Genomic DNA, 15,244 nt, shown 5'->3' with positions numbered 1-15,244 from the left:
CTCTGATTATGGAAAAGCTTTTCGTTGTTGAAAGCTGTGATTTGCCTTTTAAAAAAAATATGTTTGAATCTGGCTCAACTATCTTGTACATCACAAATATTACTTTTTGAAGATATAATTTTCCTTATTAATTCATCATTTCTCCATGGTTATTGAATTTTGAAACACATTATCTCCTTGCTTATTTGTATTTTCTCTTACCTTTGGTAAACCATGCTATATACATGCTCACATGCTTTGATTTTACTGCTGTTTTTTTCTGGCTCCCTTGTCATATTTGCTTCATTCTGTTTGATCTATTATACTTAATGAACAACAGTTTTCACTTAGAATAATGTTTATGCTTGTTTGAATTTTAAATAGTATATTGTGATGGTATTAGTGATGTTACACTGAAGTCCCTGATCCTGAAAAGGCTGATTCATGTTACTCACCTTGCACAGTCTGGACAGTCCCACTGGAGTTCAAGAGTTACACACAAGGGCATGAAGATTTGTGTGTTAATTGCCTCTAGTGGACTCATTTTCAGTATCACAAAGCTCCATTTTAAGAACTGTTGCTTAGGTCTGAAAATGCATATTTCACTGGAAACAATTGTAAAAATATGTCCTCAGCTGGAATCTGGAGAACAGAATTTTAATCTGGAGTAAATTAAGCATATATGTTGAGGGATATATCTTGACCAGCAGCATTTTATGACTATCTAACAACCTTTTTATACTCTTGAAACATAGAAATAGCTTTATTTTTGTACTAATATTTTCAGAGTTGCAGTTCATAGCACAAAGCATGAGGCAGTAAAAGCAGTGCATTTGATTTTGTCCCCACACTCTTCTACTTGGAGGAAAGCAGCTAGAATAACAGGCAGTAATTAGCTTTCAGCCAAATTGTGTATGAAATTTTAGTCTGTAGACTCATTGCGCCTATGTCAGCCTGAAGATTAAAGGCTTCTTAACTACATAGTGGCAAAACAGCTGAGCAAGCTGTGAAGGAGCCAGTGGGGTTTGTTTTATAATAACTGATCTGTGGATCACTGGAAGAGTCTGGATTTCTGTGTCCAATCCAGACCAACAGAACTCTACCTTCTTGTCTCTGTCTGTTTCAGTAGATCACCCATATATCACTGGGGAATTCAGTGTAGCTGACAAAATTTCTGCAGTGCTGCGAATATAATATTCATTGACATGGTAGATGCATAGACCCCCAATAAAGATAATGTTTAGCCATCCTTGATATGGCAGCATGCTGCAGCTTGCTAATTAATTTGGTTGCTGTTTGTGCTTTTTTTCTTACCACTGTGGATATAATCAATGGATTTCAGGTGTTCTACAGTCAGGAAGACACCTGTGCATAATGTACTCTGAAGTTATATTGAGATTATCCTTCAAGTTTCATTATTAGCACAAAATGGAAAATATTCTAATGCATTTTTAAATAGAGAGCTTATTAGCAGCGAACTGTATTCTCTTCCAGTGAAAGTATCCTAAACAGAGCCAAGCAAAAGTAAATTGATGTCAGATAATTTTGCTTTCTCGACTTGGGACAGCCAAAACTTTCTTCAGCTGTACCAGACTGCCATCTTGGCTTTCTGTCATGTAGCATCCAGGATGCCAATCTTCAATTACCCTTTATCAATGTTACCTTGTGTTACTCATTTCTTCTGGCAAACCTATAATTTGCATCTGATTTGAAGTAATTAATTTCTATTTCTAACCAGTCTGTGAGTTTCACTAGTTGTTTTTTCTTTACTTGGAAAAAAATTAGGTCAATTCCATTTTGCTTCATATAATATGTAAAGGAATTAGATGGTGTAGACATTACTGCTGTAACCTAGAAGACTGATCATTTGGAGACCTCAACATGCCTCAGACTGGAGAAAGGAGGGTTCCCAGCAAGCTCACTTTCTCAGTTAGCGTGAAAGAGTACTATTTGATATATAGGTTTGATTTTATTTTTCTCTATTTCTTAAAGACATCATCTCTAGGATTCTGAGTTGAGAGAGGAAGATGAGAACAAACTAAATTATATTTCATGTCCGTTTTTGTGCCTAGAGTATTGGAAAGAAGCAAAAATGGGTGGATTCAATGGGTACTATCTTCTTGAAAATGTCATCCTTCAACATTAATTCAAAGAACCAGCTTTAACAAATACTGTCAATGCAAGCGATGGTGATAGGAGCTCAATGGTTAAACAGGCTTAGAAAAATGTTTTGAGGAGTAAGGGACATACTATTATGTGTGTCATGGCAGCGAATCCTTTATTTATATCACAAACTTGACTCCAGAAGAACAGAAGTCTAGTCTTTTGTATCTTTTAAACCAAAGAGGTAGCAAGGAATAGTCTGTGGTACTCTCAAGATTTAATGTCTTCTCTGAATCACTGCTGATGTTAGGTTGTGTGATCCCTTTAGTGCCCCTGTACCCCTTATGCTATTTGCCCAATAAGAATGATCTAGAAAGGGGATTAGAAATACTTTAGGCACCACTGCATTTTAAAATTTCTTTAAATGAAATCAGAGGGTGTTTTTTCCTAATAGTTACTTTTCAGGCAGAAATCAATTAGTTTAATAGCGTTACTCTTCTCCAAAATGGAATTGTACTGGACTGGTTTGATGTCTTCTTATAATTGCACACTGTATGGTTCTTTGACTCTTATCTCTCCCTCAGTCTGTGAATTTGAAACCATCAGGAAGACGTCACATTGGTATGAGTATTCTTCAGTGATAAGAACAGTAATTGTTGTAGGGAGACTTCTTAATCTTGGGTCACTCAAATCCCTTTTAAAGACAGCAGGTGCTCTCCAGAACAAGCATTAACATGAAGAGATTATGAGGTAACCTGTTGTTCTTTATATCTCAGCATCTCTTGACAAAGCTTACCATCAGGCACTGTGTTCAGAAGCCAGTCAGTACAGGAAAAAAAATCAAACATGACTCAGAAAGGAACTAACGTTTTCAGTACTAAAGAGTGGATTCATTTTAAAGGCTGAATACTGAGACCTGTTACAGGGAAGTTTATATTTAGATTATTTTATGAGTAAATTATAAAAGCAAGAACTAAATTGGTAGGGGCTAAAAAATAGAGCTGCAGATAATCATGTTATAATGCAACCAGAAAGAAATTTTGCTTCCTCAGAAATCAAAATCTGAAACTGCATCTTGCCAGATTTGTATTGTGTTGAAATTCCTTGTACGTTGTACCCCTCATCTTCTTCCCAGCTGTGGCAAACATAGTGAAAGCAAGTTAGTCATTCATATTGTCAGACTCTGGCACTGTTAACAGTATGACTTCATAGAGATGTGCTGGTGCTGTGGGCTGCTTAGCATATACAGGGTGAATTCTTGAAGCTGAACATGCTCAGGGTCTAACAGAGCTCTTCCAAGTATGATCACAGTGGAGCAGAACTGTCTGCTATTTTCAGCTCTCAAAATTTATGAATTTCTGGATCCAAATGCCAACTAAATTTTGTTCAAATAGATTTTGTTTTCTAATTCGGTCCATTTCCATCAAGATTATGACACAAAATTAGCTGTGTAAAGGACGTCTATGGCAATCTTTGGGAGGTCAAGAATTAAGCATAGGATAAATCATTGCATTCAGATGATAAAACCACTTTCAAAACCAGTTCAAGGAAACTTTTTTTAAAGGTATTTAGATCCAAAGGTGTACTTATCACTTTCTAAGAACACACTAATCTCAGTGAGTGTTAGGGACTTAACCCTTCTTCACTCTACTTTGAAAAAAAATCAGCCAGGCACCTATCTCTGCCTCTAAGTTCCTCAAATACTTTTTAAAAAATCTGGCCTTTGATAACTCAAATCCCCTTGACTTTCAGTGAGGCTTTTCATCCTGAATTCTAGATCCTCATAGGTTTTGAGTGTCTAACTCTCTTAAATTAAAATGTGAGTTAAAGGCTCCAGTACTTTTGAAAAGCTGAACCTTGGTGCTCAAGTCACTTCTGAAAAGGAATGTGAGACTTCTAATCCCCTCAGGTGCTTGAGAAATATTTTCCTGTCACCTCTGAGAAACTGTTCTAGAGGAATTTACTTTGTTAATCACTTGCTTTGTCCCAAAGTTTGTATAAAAACTTTGCATAATATTTATTATGGAGAATTTTTATTTTTTTCCCCAAAAGAATGATGAAACTCTTTTATAAAATGAAAAATTATGACAAAAGTATATATTTATGCTTTCAGGAGGCAAATGTGTTTTTTAATGGAATTTAAATAAATGGAAATTTTATGATGAAAAAAAGCAACAGTAAAAGCAGTGATTATGTTTTTCATAGTTCATTTGCCTCCCTTGCCCTGAAGATCTTGTGCAGAAGTAAAATGAGATCCCTGGTGAAGCCTACAATGTCATTGACTCTGAAGAAGGACTCAGAGACCCATTGGTGTTTAATGACCCTTGCTAGCCTCCACGAAAGAAACTGGTATGATCTACTAAAGGAGACATGTGGTTCTTTAGAATTATAAAGAAACACTGTTTTCTTCATGGGTAAACACTGTAGTCATGCATTTCTAAACACTGCCTGGTTTTAGATGACTGCTTTTAAAACGGCTGTCCAAATTTGGTGAGGAATTGCATTCATTTTTCATTAGTACCTGACCAACAGCAGTGGTATTTTTCCAATGCTGCAATCATGCAATTTTAATGCTCTTATTATTCTGCACTATCATATCAGACTGAACAAAACACAACAGATAAGAGAGCTGAACCACACAATAAAGAGCAACTGGACTGCTTTATAGGGCATGGGCACATTGTATAGTACAATCATGTGGTGATATCTCAGAGTTATAGGTAAGTGTTGAAATATTAGGATTTTTCTGTATTCATTTCTTCATTAACGTGAAATACATACTTTACTGCAGTTAGGACAGTGGCAACTGAAGGAAATGGGGGAAGGGAAGGGAAGGGAAGGGAAGGGAAGGGAAGGGAAGGGAAGGGAAGGGAAGGGAAGGGAAGGGAAGGGAAGGGAAGGGAAGGGAAGGGAAGGGAAGGGAAGGGAAGGGAGAAACTCAATATTTAATGGCAAAACAAAACAAAGATTGATTTCACAATGAAGAAAACAGTAGTGGAGATTCAGCTAGGACAATATAGGAAACAAATAGGAAATCTTTTACTGCAGTCATATCACAGAATGAACAGGGTCAGAACCCCTTGTATGAGTGGAGTCTGGTTGCAGGCAGCAATAAAGTGCTGAATATATCTAAAACACTCAGTAGATACCCGGGTGTAGACAAATTTTGATCAGTAATATTGTGCTTTGTGCTTCTCTCTCTCTGATGTGTGTCTCCAGAATGAAAACATCTCTATGACAGACACACCACTGACATCTTTCACTGGTTCTAGAGATGCTGTACCTGTGGTAAAACAAGTGCAGTTATCTTCGTTTCAGTTTCTCTAAAGGGTGTGCTCAATTTCTAAACTTGAACCATCCAGAGGAGAAAATATATTAAGCGGTTGGATTTTTTTTCTTGATCAGTCTTTTTAGTGACTATCTTTTCACATCTGCTTTTAAAAACAATATGAGTGGTTCTGCTAGCTTATAATTTTTTTCCTACTTTAGTATACTTCTCAATGCTCCTTACAAGAGATGGAACTTAATCTGGCTTTCTTTTTTTTTTTTTTTTTTTAATTTTGTGAAATGTGACAATTTATGTAAACTAAGATTCCTCTTGAAAATCAATTCAGCAGTTTGAAGTAATGTACTTGTCATATGGGAATATTAATATGAAAGAAAAATGACATGGATATATAAGAAATTAAACTAACTGCCTGTTTAGAGATATCAAAAAGCACAGTGATGAATACTCTGAAATATTTGTTGCAAGATCCTACCACTCTACAGTCATCAGAGATGCAAATGTTCAAAATTATTTTTATCTAATGCTATCCCAGTGATTAAGAAAAACTGTAATGTACATAGACTGCTACATTGCATGTACCATGTCATAAACTTTGTATTGCTGGGCAGAGTCCTCTAACAGGAGTGCATGGCCCTCCAGAGCTCAGATTTTGACATACTGTAGTGGGAGGAATGGAAAAGGTGAATTTGCCTCTCACACTGGGACTGCAGGAGGGAGAAAAATGGCTAGTGGGAATAGCCAGAAATTCAGACTTTCCTATGGTGGGGCTGATGAAATGCAAGGCAGGGACAGTGCCCTGTAAAGGAGCCAAGTCATTTATTCTTCCTGGCAAGGCAAGAATAAAGCAAGAGAAACTGATTCTCTGAGTCCCAATAAGACCTTTTTGCCCTATTCTACTAATGTAAAGGGCTTTAGGATGGATTTGCATTAACTTTTGAGATACTTTGCACTATTAGAGTTTAAACTTGACATTTTCAGTCGGTATTCATTCTCTAGGCTGCTCCCTGGTACCACTGCTTTCTCTTGAGCCGTCAAAGAGCTGTGTTTCAACAGCCCATTAGGGTAGTAACCAAACTTGAGTGTTGTTTGTCCAAAGTATTCAGAAGGAATCAATTGACCACCTTGCTTCTTTTCTGAATTGTTATCCTTTAAATGTTGCTGTTGACAACCGTTAAAAACACACCGTTGTGATAGGATCAGGCCAGCTTTCAGTATCCTGCCTGGTGAAGGCTGGGGGAAAGTGCAGACGAATTTAAGGGACACTACTGCAATTTCCCTTTAAGAAATTTAGTATTCATTTATTTTACTTTTTGTTGCTTTAGCTATGAGGTGACTGAGGTGACTAAATGAATATGAAAAAAGCTGTACATAAAACAAAATCAATTAAGAGTTATCCAAAGAATGTAAATATATTTGATACTGCACTCTAGTTTGGAAGAAACTCAAATTTGAATAAGAGATCTATTTTTCATTGAGTATGCCCTGCACAGACATAAAAAATGCCAGTAAAACAGATGGCATAATGATTTTGGTAGCTTGACAGACTTACCCCACTGCTTCATTTCTCTCTGTGTTGACTTTGTCCCTTACATTCCAAAGATGGATAAATGTATTAACGTGTAGTTTACCACACAGGTCAGGGGATCTTTCTCATTTGACCTTGAAAACAAATGTTCTGTCTGCTCTGCATGGATAATTCATAAGATTTAGTGGCTCATCTCTGTATGTTTGGCATTTAGAAATGTTGCTTCCCCAAATGTGTCATTGTCTTCTGCACCAGTTAGGTAGTGCATTGCAGCTGAAAGCTGGCTACACATTTATGGGGCCAGCCTCCTGTCACATGGTGATTTCTGGGTTTTTAGCATGAAGGCACAGAATGTTGCTAGCACCACAAAAGTGTCCCCTTTTCCTGAGCAGCAGAACATACTGTTTGAATGTCCTTTGGACACGGTCAGTTGAATAAAAATGTTTGATGCAATTTAAACAAAAAGAAAATAGGTAATGGATGAGCAACAATCACTCTTACAGAATATTCCACTAATCAGTGAAATAACTGAGTGTATTTGTGTATGTGTTTGTGTAGAAACATAGCTGAGAGAAATTAGAGGGCAAAGATAATAACATAGCCTGAATTCCTAACTGTTAGAAGTTTCTGTTAGCTGAATTACTAGACAATGATATCTAGTAAGCAACAGTACTTCCATATAGATAAGATAGAAAAGTAAAATGAGAGACTCAAAAAAACAAGAAAAAGGTCAGTTTTCTAGGTGAGAAAACTAGAAGATGAGACACGTCTCATCTGTACAATTTTTATGGGGCAAAATTTGCAGATATTTCTGCTTAACTCCATACCTCCATACCTTCATACCTGCAGAATTCATGCTGGCTACAGGGTTAATAGAATAAAAAAATGACCCTGCTTCAGAGAGTTTGTAGTTAAGAGCAAGATAATCGAATATTTGAATACTATCAGGATACACCCCTCCACATCAAGAGTCAGTGAGACAGTATTGATCTGCTGGGTAAGCAGCAATCACATCTCATCAGTAGCTTAGTCATTATTGAGTCTCTAGTCATCATAGTAAAGTAAAGATTTAATATGGGACTATGTCTGGGCATATATTCACAAAAACCTAAACAAGTTGTTCAGCTCCACTTTGTAGGACTATCATTTCTGTTTAGACAGTGAATAATTGTTAAGGTACATGGAAGGGAGCACTACTAATATTTTTTCTCAGACCAAATGAAATATAAAGACATTCTAAGGAAAAGTCATATTCTTGAAAGCATAGATACAAAAAACCCCCTCCAACTGGCACAAGATATCATTTCCATAAAATCAGGCAGTTATCATAACCTTCTATTACTACTTCTTTTTCCCATATCCCTTGTGCAAGTCCTTGTGCTGCTACGTGGTGAGCCTCAGCAACTGACCCAAACTAAAAATAATATGACAAGAAAAAAGCATTGGATTTCAGCTTCATAAGTTCTCCAGTCAGTCCCTTGTATGTCACTCTGAACATGGTTGCGCCAACAGAGGGAAAGAGGTAAAAAATTCAAAAATGAGAGCTATCACCTCTTAGGAGCAGCACTAACTTCTTCTAGCTGAAGGTATGCCTGGAATTGTGGTAGTAGAAAAGCTCTCCCCAGAAATAAGACAAATAATGATAACAGTGTATTGCACCCAAAGAAGGATGGTATTGATCTTGAGCTTATTGAATATTTGCCATTTCCATAAAGTCCTTGGCACACTAGCACCAGTAGTTGATTAGATATTTTTAGAGATCCTGAAGAATTTAATGCTTTTTATTATATTATGTCTGTGCCTATTAAAAGATATACTGAATACTGTGCATAATTATGTTCATAAGAGAACAGTAGTAGGATAGCAGCTGAGATTTAATTAATTTTATGGAGAGATAACAATTTTTAGTTGACAGCAAAGTTAAGAAATATGTGCTTGACTGGAAACATCTAAGACCAGGAATGCAGTTTTGTCCTTGTGCTGGTGGCGAAAAGTAGCATACTGTTCTGCAGAGATTTGGGAAACATTCTGTTCCACCTGGGCCCAGGGGCCTGAAAGAGCAGCATCCCCAGTGTCCATGGGCAGCATGAACACACTGTCTGTGCTCCTTGCATTTGCTCCTACTGCGGAAGAGGAACCTTTATCTGAGCTTTTTCTCTCTCTTTCTGGTACCTGTGCTGGGGCTGTTTCAAAGGGCAGGTGCTATGCATCTGTACTCTGCAGTTTAGGCACAGCTTTGGAGTTCTTTGTGCCTTGGAGTAAAATGGCCCTGTTGTGCTCAGTCACCAAAGATGTGCCCACTGAGGGGAAAAGAGATATCACCTGTGGGACCTCCTGCCTTTGCTGGTGAATCAAAGTCAATCACCTCCTGCATCTGATTCCACAGGGCAGGTACTCTGGCACCCTGGCGTGCTGCCAGTGCGCAGGTACCAGCATCCAACAAATGCACCGACACCACAGCCAGACCCCAGGGGCTGCAGAGGTCTTCTAAGCTGAATTTGGGAGTACGTTTTATTTCATCTATATGTGCTTGGAGAATAGTGCATTCAAATTCTTGAATAGCATGGCAGTGTTAAGGTTTGTCCACTGTTCCCCACCATGCCCTTTCCAAAGTATGAATCCAAACCAAAGGTGTAGTACTTCTGGCAATTTCTCCCACTCTTCCCTTTCTCTTCCTACTCCCCTCCCGGATGACACAGAGTGACTATAGGGGGCAATACAACCTCACCATACACATACAGCCTCTGTACATCGGTTATATGCCATATTAATAGGCGGAAACGTTTAAGAATCAGTTTTTATTTCTTGCTTTTGAATAATTCGTGTCATGATAGAGGTAAACTATATTGTTACCTGGCCTCCACAAAATGGAAGGTTTTAACTTCAGATAGGCTTTTACAAGTTAGATGGTTTTTGTTTGTAAGAGAAAGTTAATAGATAGTGATTTTATTTCATACTACTAATTCAAATTAAAATCTAAAGTAAAACGAGCCATAAAAAAAGAAACTAAGGTAATCTTGAAATTCATTTGACATTGATCTGAGCAGAACTGCTTCAAGTCTGTATGTATCTCATATTCATGTAATTCAATCTATATGCCTGTCAATATTTCTGCTGCAGTTTAATTTCTTCAGATCAGCTTCTTTCTCACTTAATGCAGACTTCCTGAAGTTAGTCCAGTTTACAGCACTTAAATGATATTCTTATATTTTTCGATATTTTTGTGTAAAAAATGTTTACGCATTAAAAATCCTGAATGAAAATGTAATTGTCATACCAACAAAAATACACATATATTAGTTTGGTCTCATTTTTCCTACATTGATTGATGTGCACTTTGCAGTAAGCAAGCAAAGAATGGTAGCAAAAATAATTTCCAGCTCTTCTTGTTCAACAGTGTAAAATTGTGTACCTGAGCTTTTCTTACTCAACCTTCCTGCTTTCTATAAAGGAATAGTTAGAAGATGCAGTTCTGAACTTCTGTTAGCATGATTAGAAAAGCTGTTGTTACAGACTATTTTCTATTATTTTAATTTTGTGTCATTATAAATTTTGACAGTTACTGTTTACCAGAGTTTCCCTGAAGCAAAAATGATTTAATGTTCAACACACACATTAAAATGTGTTCTATTTTCATATGTTAAAGCTGATAGAATTATAATTTAAGCAGAAATCTGTGCTTAACAGTGCAGCACATAGAATCTCTGAACACAGATGAAACTGAAACTTCTATCTGAAGGGAAAACAAAGGCAGCAGTAATGTGCCTTAATAATTACAGTTAGAGCTATGTGATATTTTTGTAATGAAATTCAAACCCAGGTGAAGATAAAGTACTTTGGGTTTTGTTGTGGAAGCAAGGCATAGTTTGAAACCTGGGCTTTCAGACTTGGTGACTTTATATTGGCTTTATATTGGCTCATAACCAAACCCATAATTTTCACTAAAAGTTCCTTTTCAATTTTCTCATCCATTCAAACTCAGATCTGACTGCTAGGGACAGTAAGTCTCAAATTCTAGAGGAAAATCCACTGACTTCACTGAATGCTGAAAATTCTTAGTTTCTAATCCTCTAATGTGAACACTTCAGGTTTACTCAATAGCTTACTGACCTTTACTTAGCCATGTACACATTTCAGTGGGAATTTTCAATGCTTTTTCACTAAAAATCGTGTTCAACAATATTTCCTGATCATTAAGACCTGTGTACCTAAAGCATAGACCGAGAACATCTTCTACAAGACCAGAATACAAATCTATACCTTTTTGCAACCTCTTTCTTTCTGTCGCTTGTCAGATTCCTATGAAATCCAGTTTTAATAACTCCTGGTATTGGATATTGAGTGTGACCAGTTGTTATGTATGGTGCTGTTAGAATTTGATCCTTCCTTTCCACTCTTTGTCCAAGAAGAATGCTCAAAGCTAAGCTAGAAAATAATACATTGAGATTGATGGTCCATGTGGATTCACAAAAATAAAACCCCCAAATCCCCCAAAACTGCAAAATTGATTTTATGACTTTGAAAGAAGAAGTGAACAATTGCTCATCTGAGTACTTGTAGGGGGAAAATAATTAAAAACAACAAAAAATCTCAAACTAAAACCGTACTTATATACTCGCCATGGAAAAAGAGTTCAATAGTTATACCGAATTTCACCTTGTTCTTTATTATATATTGTGCTAAATATATTAGAGGCAGAGCAGCACTAGCAAAATTTGAAGTCTTTTTAAAGGGAAGAGCTGAGTAATTTGATAGACTCATGTAAAAATGGAAAATAATTTAATGCAGATAGCAGGATATACACCAGAATAAAGTATGAAACAGAAGAGACACTTGCAGGAAGATGTGATATAGACTGGTGATGGCTGGAAAATTTCTGATATGGTGTCTGTCGTTAAAACAGGACCAAAAAGAGATCCTGGGAATTAAGACCATTGAACTTCACCTTGCTTCTGGGGAAACTGATTGAGAGTCTAATTAAGGATAGAATAGTTCAGCATATGGATAAGTATAACCTAATAGGGTCAAACCTGCACAGCGTTGGTAAAGGGAAAGCATACTTCTCTAACCTGCTAAAGTGCTTTGGAAAAGTTAATAAATTAGAAGATAAAGGTGACCTGGTGAACATAATTTATCTGGATTTTCAAAAAATTCCTGATGTGGTCCTTCATAAAAGACTATTAAAGGAAAAATATAACTGAGGTAAGGGGCAAGATCTCACAGCAGACCAAGAACTGATTAAATGATGGAGAAAAACTTGCTCTGAAAGTCTTCTCCTATGAGTGTAAAGAGGTTAACAGTAGGATTCTCTAAAGGTTCACACTAGAGCCAGTGTTACTTAATATTATTTTTAATGATTTGGAAATTATATCTGCTAAAACTGGCATTAGGCATTAGCTAGTCAAGTTGAGAAGACTGTGAGACTAGGAGAGATTGGTTAGATTGACAACACATATATTTTACCTTGGATAAGTATAAATTTTGGTACTCACTTTATGGGTTATTTTCAGTTCCAGCAGCATATTCTACATCATTATATTCTAGTGAGAATAATTTATCTGCTTTCTGAGTAAGGATACAATAGATATCCCTGCAGCAGCCATGTGGAATGGTTTGCTCTCTCTAGGTATAGGAGTAGACAGGGTTACATGAGGATGAGGAATTCCCATCTGTCAGGTCACTGGACCTTTTCTTCAGGGCAACCAGGCTGCATGGCCAGAACAAGAGTTGTGTTTATCATAAAAGATAAAAATCCTCCTTCATAAATACTCAAAAGTAAATCCTATTCTTGTTAGATGTTGTTGGAGTGTCTGTGTTTTTGAGGCGCTTTTAATTGTGGCACTGACACTGCTGCCTACTGTTCATCTGCAGCCCAGAAGGTTGTAAACTACCACTGGTGTTCTTTGTGAGTTCTTGCCTGTTACTTCCCAGCACCCTCAATCCCATCTCTTCTTCATGAAGTGTCAGTAGGAACAACATTCAGTCCTGTATCTCCCGGTACCAATATCCCTGCTGGCTGTCACCTACTTTTAAAGACAATCAGGAACCCTTGCCTGATCAGATTAATCCATAAGTGACTGAGCAAATTGGCTCTGGGGGTTGAGTTTGGTTGGGGTTTTATAATTTGCTTTACTTTTTTCCCTACTGTCTTTTCTACACTGCATTGAATTTTGAATGTGTAAGATTATTTAAAACCCTACCCACTAAAGGGCTAAAGTAGCATGTGAGAAGACTGTGACCTTATATTAAGTATGCTATATGTAAGATACTCAGTTCATGGTGTGCTGCAGATTTCACATCTACTCTGTCTAAACTGAAGTCCATTCATTTTTTTTTAAATAGTTAAGCAGTGAGAGCAAATAGATTATATCTCCTTCAAAACTGAAATGGGTTCATCTAGTTTTGGTATAAGCTCAATGAAGAGCTTTTGTGTTGCTTTCTATGATGATTCTTAAAAAAAATCTATTTTACCATTTTTAGTGAGGCAAAAAGGCAATCTTTGTAAATGCAACATTTTGGACTATGAATAAACATAGTGAGGAAAAAAGAATGGCAAAAGAAATGTGTGGAAATTACAGCACGAAAAATAGCATTTATCTTGATCAATAACTCATGCTTTTAATTTTTTTTTCCTGAAAAATATTAATAGAGTTCTTTAAATAAAAAGAACTGATGCATTTTTTTCTCTTTGGTTGTTGAAGCCCTGTTTGTATTTACATCCAGTCATTTAATGCCCATTAAAGAAGTAATGCTATGTTAATGTAAGGGAAAAAAATCAATGCTACTCAGATCAGTAGCTGTGGGGAAACAGTGCAGCAGCTGGTTTGCAAACAGCAAGCCCACATAGATCAATGAAATTACAAGCTAAATCTGCTGATGCTCACAAACTGCTTCAGCATTGTGATGTCTAACCTTTCTCAAGTTCAAGATCTCTGGCAAGCCAGCAATAGCTAAATGAAGAAAAAAAAAGGAAAAAAAAAAAGGAAAAAAAAAATGCAAGCACAGAAGAAACAAAGAAAGGACATAATGGGCTGGTGGAAAATTTTAGCATGATATATAATACTCCACTTTTGAAGTTATCAGTATAACTGCACATTTGTAACAGATATAAAAGCCACTGTAATCTCCCAGTGAGCAAAGCTGCAATCTACACACTCTGGAGATTTTCTTCCTTAAGAATGTTCAAATCTGTCACATATTACCTTGAACTGTAACACTGGAGGGCTAGAGAGCACTTCAGTAATGTGGTTGTTAATGTGAATTCTAGAAAATAATTTATCAATGAGCAAAAGTACAGCTTCTGCCATGTGCAGTGTCTTTCATTTTATGGTATGGTTGTAGCTTTTAAAATGGTTTGAATTTTGTTAACTTGTAAATTAAACGTGCAGGGTATTTGACTTGTTGAATGCAAGATTCATTTGCATATTTTATGCTATTTGTATGGTAAGGGAAGAAGCCCCATTACCCCAAGGAAAGCGACACTGGGCTTTATCAGTATCATGTGAATAACATGCCTGTCAAATGATTCTTTTCAGGGCAGTCCTCACCCCATTTGTGCCACTTTTTTAAACACAGAAGCATTTTTCAGGCATTAATCAGCAAGAAGATAGGGGGAACCAATCTCTGAAGATTGCTCCAGAACGGAACACATTTTATAAAGGGAAATAGGTTCATTCCAAGAACAGAATAAAAGGTATCTTGCATTTCCTTCAAATATTGACAAATGTATTTTGTGGGGGACAAAATGTGTACTTGGCAAATATATAATTCTTATTGTCTACTCATGTCCTATTGCTTTACAAATATTAATTAAATGTCACAGTTTGATTCTGTTCTATTGTGTCTGTTTTGTAGGTCGTAAATAAAAAAATTCGTAGAGGTTGGAAATATCTTTTTGGTCTTCCAGCCAGGGAGTAGCAAAACAAAAAATGGATGTCTTTTTACCTGTCTTTTGTTATTATAGGCTTGCATTATTTTACACACGAAGCACATTCAAGAATCAAATAAACAGTGAGGTGAAGTGTGATTATTTCTTGTATTGTCAATTGTTTCTGCTGAAATGATCAATTTTGGATTTCACTTAAAAGTTGCTTTTCTTCTCTACCTTTCTCAGATACTTAATAATGAAAAAAATGAAGGAATATTTTAATTTTGAAGTACTACACTTCTGTTTTTCTTTTGCTTATAGATACAGATACAGCCATTTTCCTTCCATTATTGAGCATTATGTCAATTCATTACTTTATGGTGCAGCTCAGCAGTGCTGATGGCCAGATGTTTCCTGCTGGATGTGTAGGGAAGACTGATTGTGACAGTAGTTATTAACAAGGTGAAAACTGACTGTGTAC

The 15,244-nt window shown here is 36.5% G+C and overlaps 1 long non-coding RNA gene across 10 annotated transcripts in view; it reads left to right on the top strand.

The window, feature by feature from the left end:
• LOC109950907 overlaps positions 1 to 15,244 on the top strand; it is a 207,493-nt gene that overhangs the window by 167,121 nt on the left and 25,128 nt on the right. The window contains exon 7 of one of the 10 annotated variants that reach the window (XR_002273178.2): positions 14,432 to 14,589. The exons of the other annotated variants lie outside the window; for them this stretch is intronic. This is a non-coding gene — a long non-coding RNA (uncharacterized LOC109950907). The remainder of the gene's footprint in view (positions 1 to 14,431; positions 14,590 to 15,244) is intronic. 10 annotated transcript variants of the gene reach the window in all.

The sequence above is a fragment of the Corvus cornix genome, chromosome 3 (assembly GCF_000738735.6).
Source record: "Corvus cornix cornix isolate S_Up_H32 chromosome 3, ASM73873v5, whole genome shotgun sequence".
NCBI lineage: Eukaryota > Metazoa > Chordata > Aves > Passeriformes > Corvidae > Corvus > Corvus cornix.
This window is presented reverse-complemented; position numbering and strand designations above follow the sequence as displayed.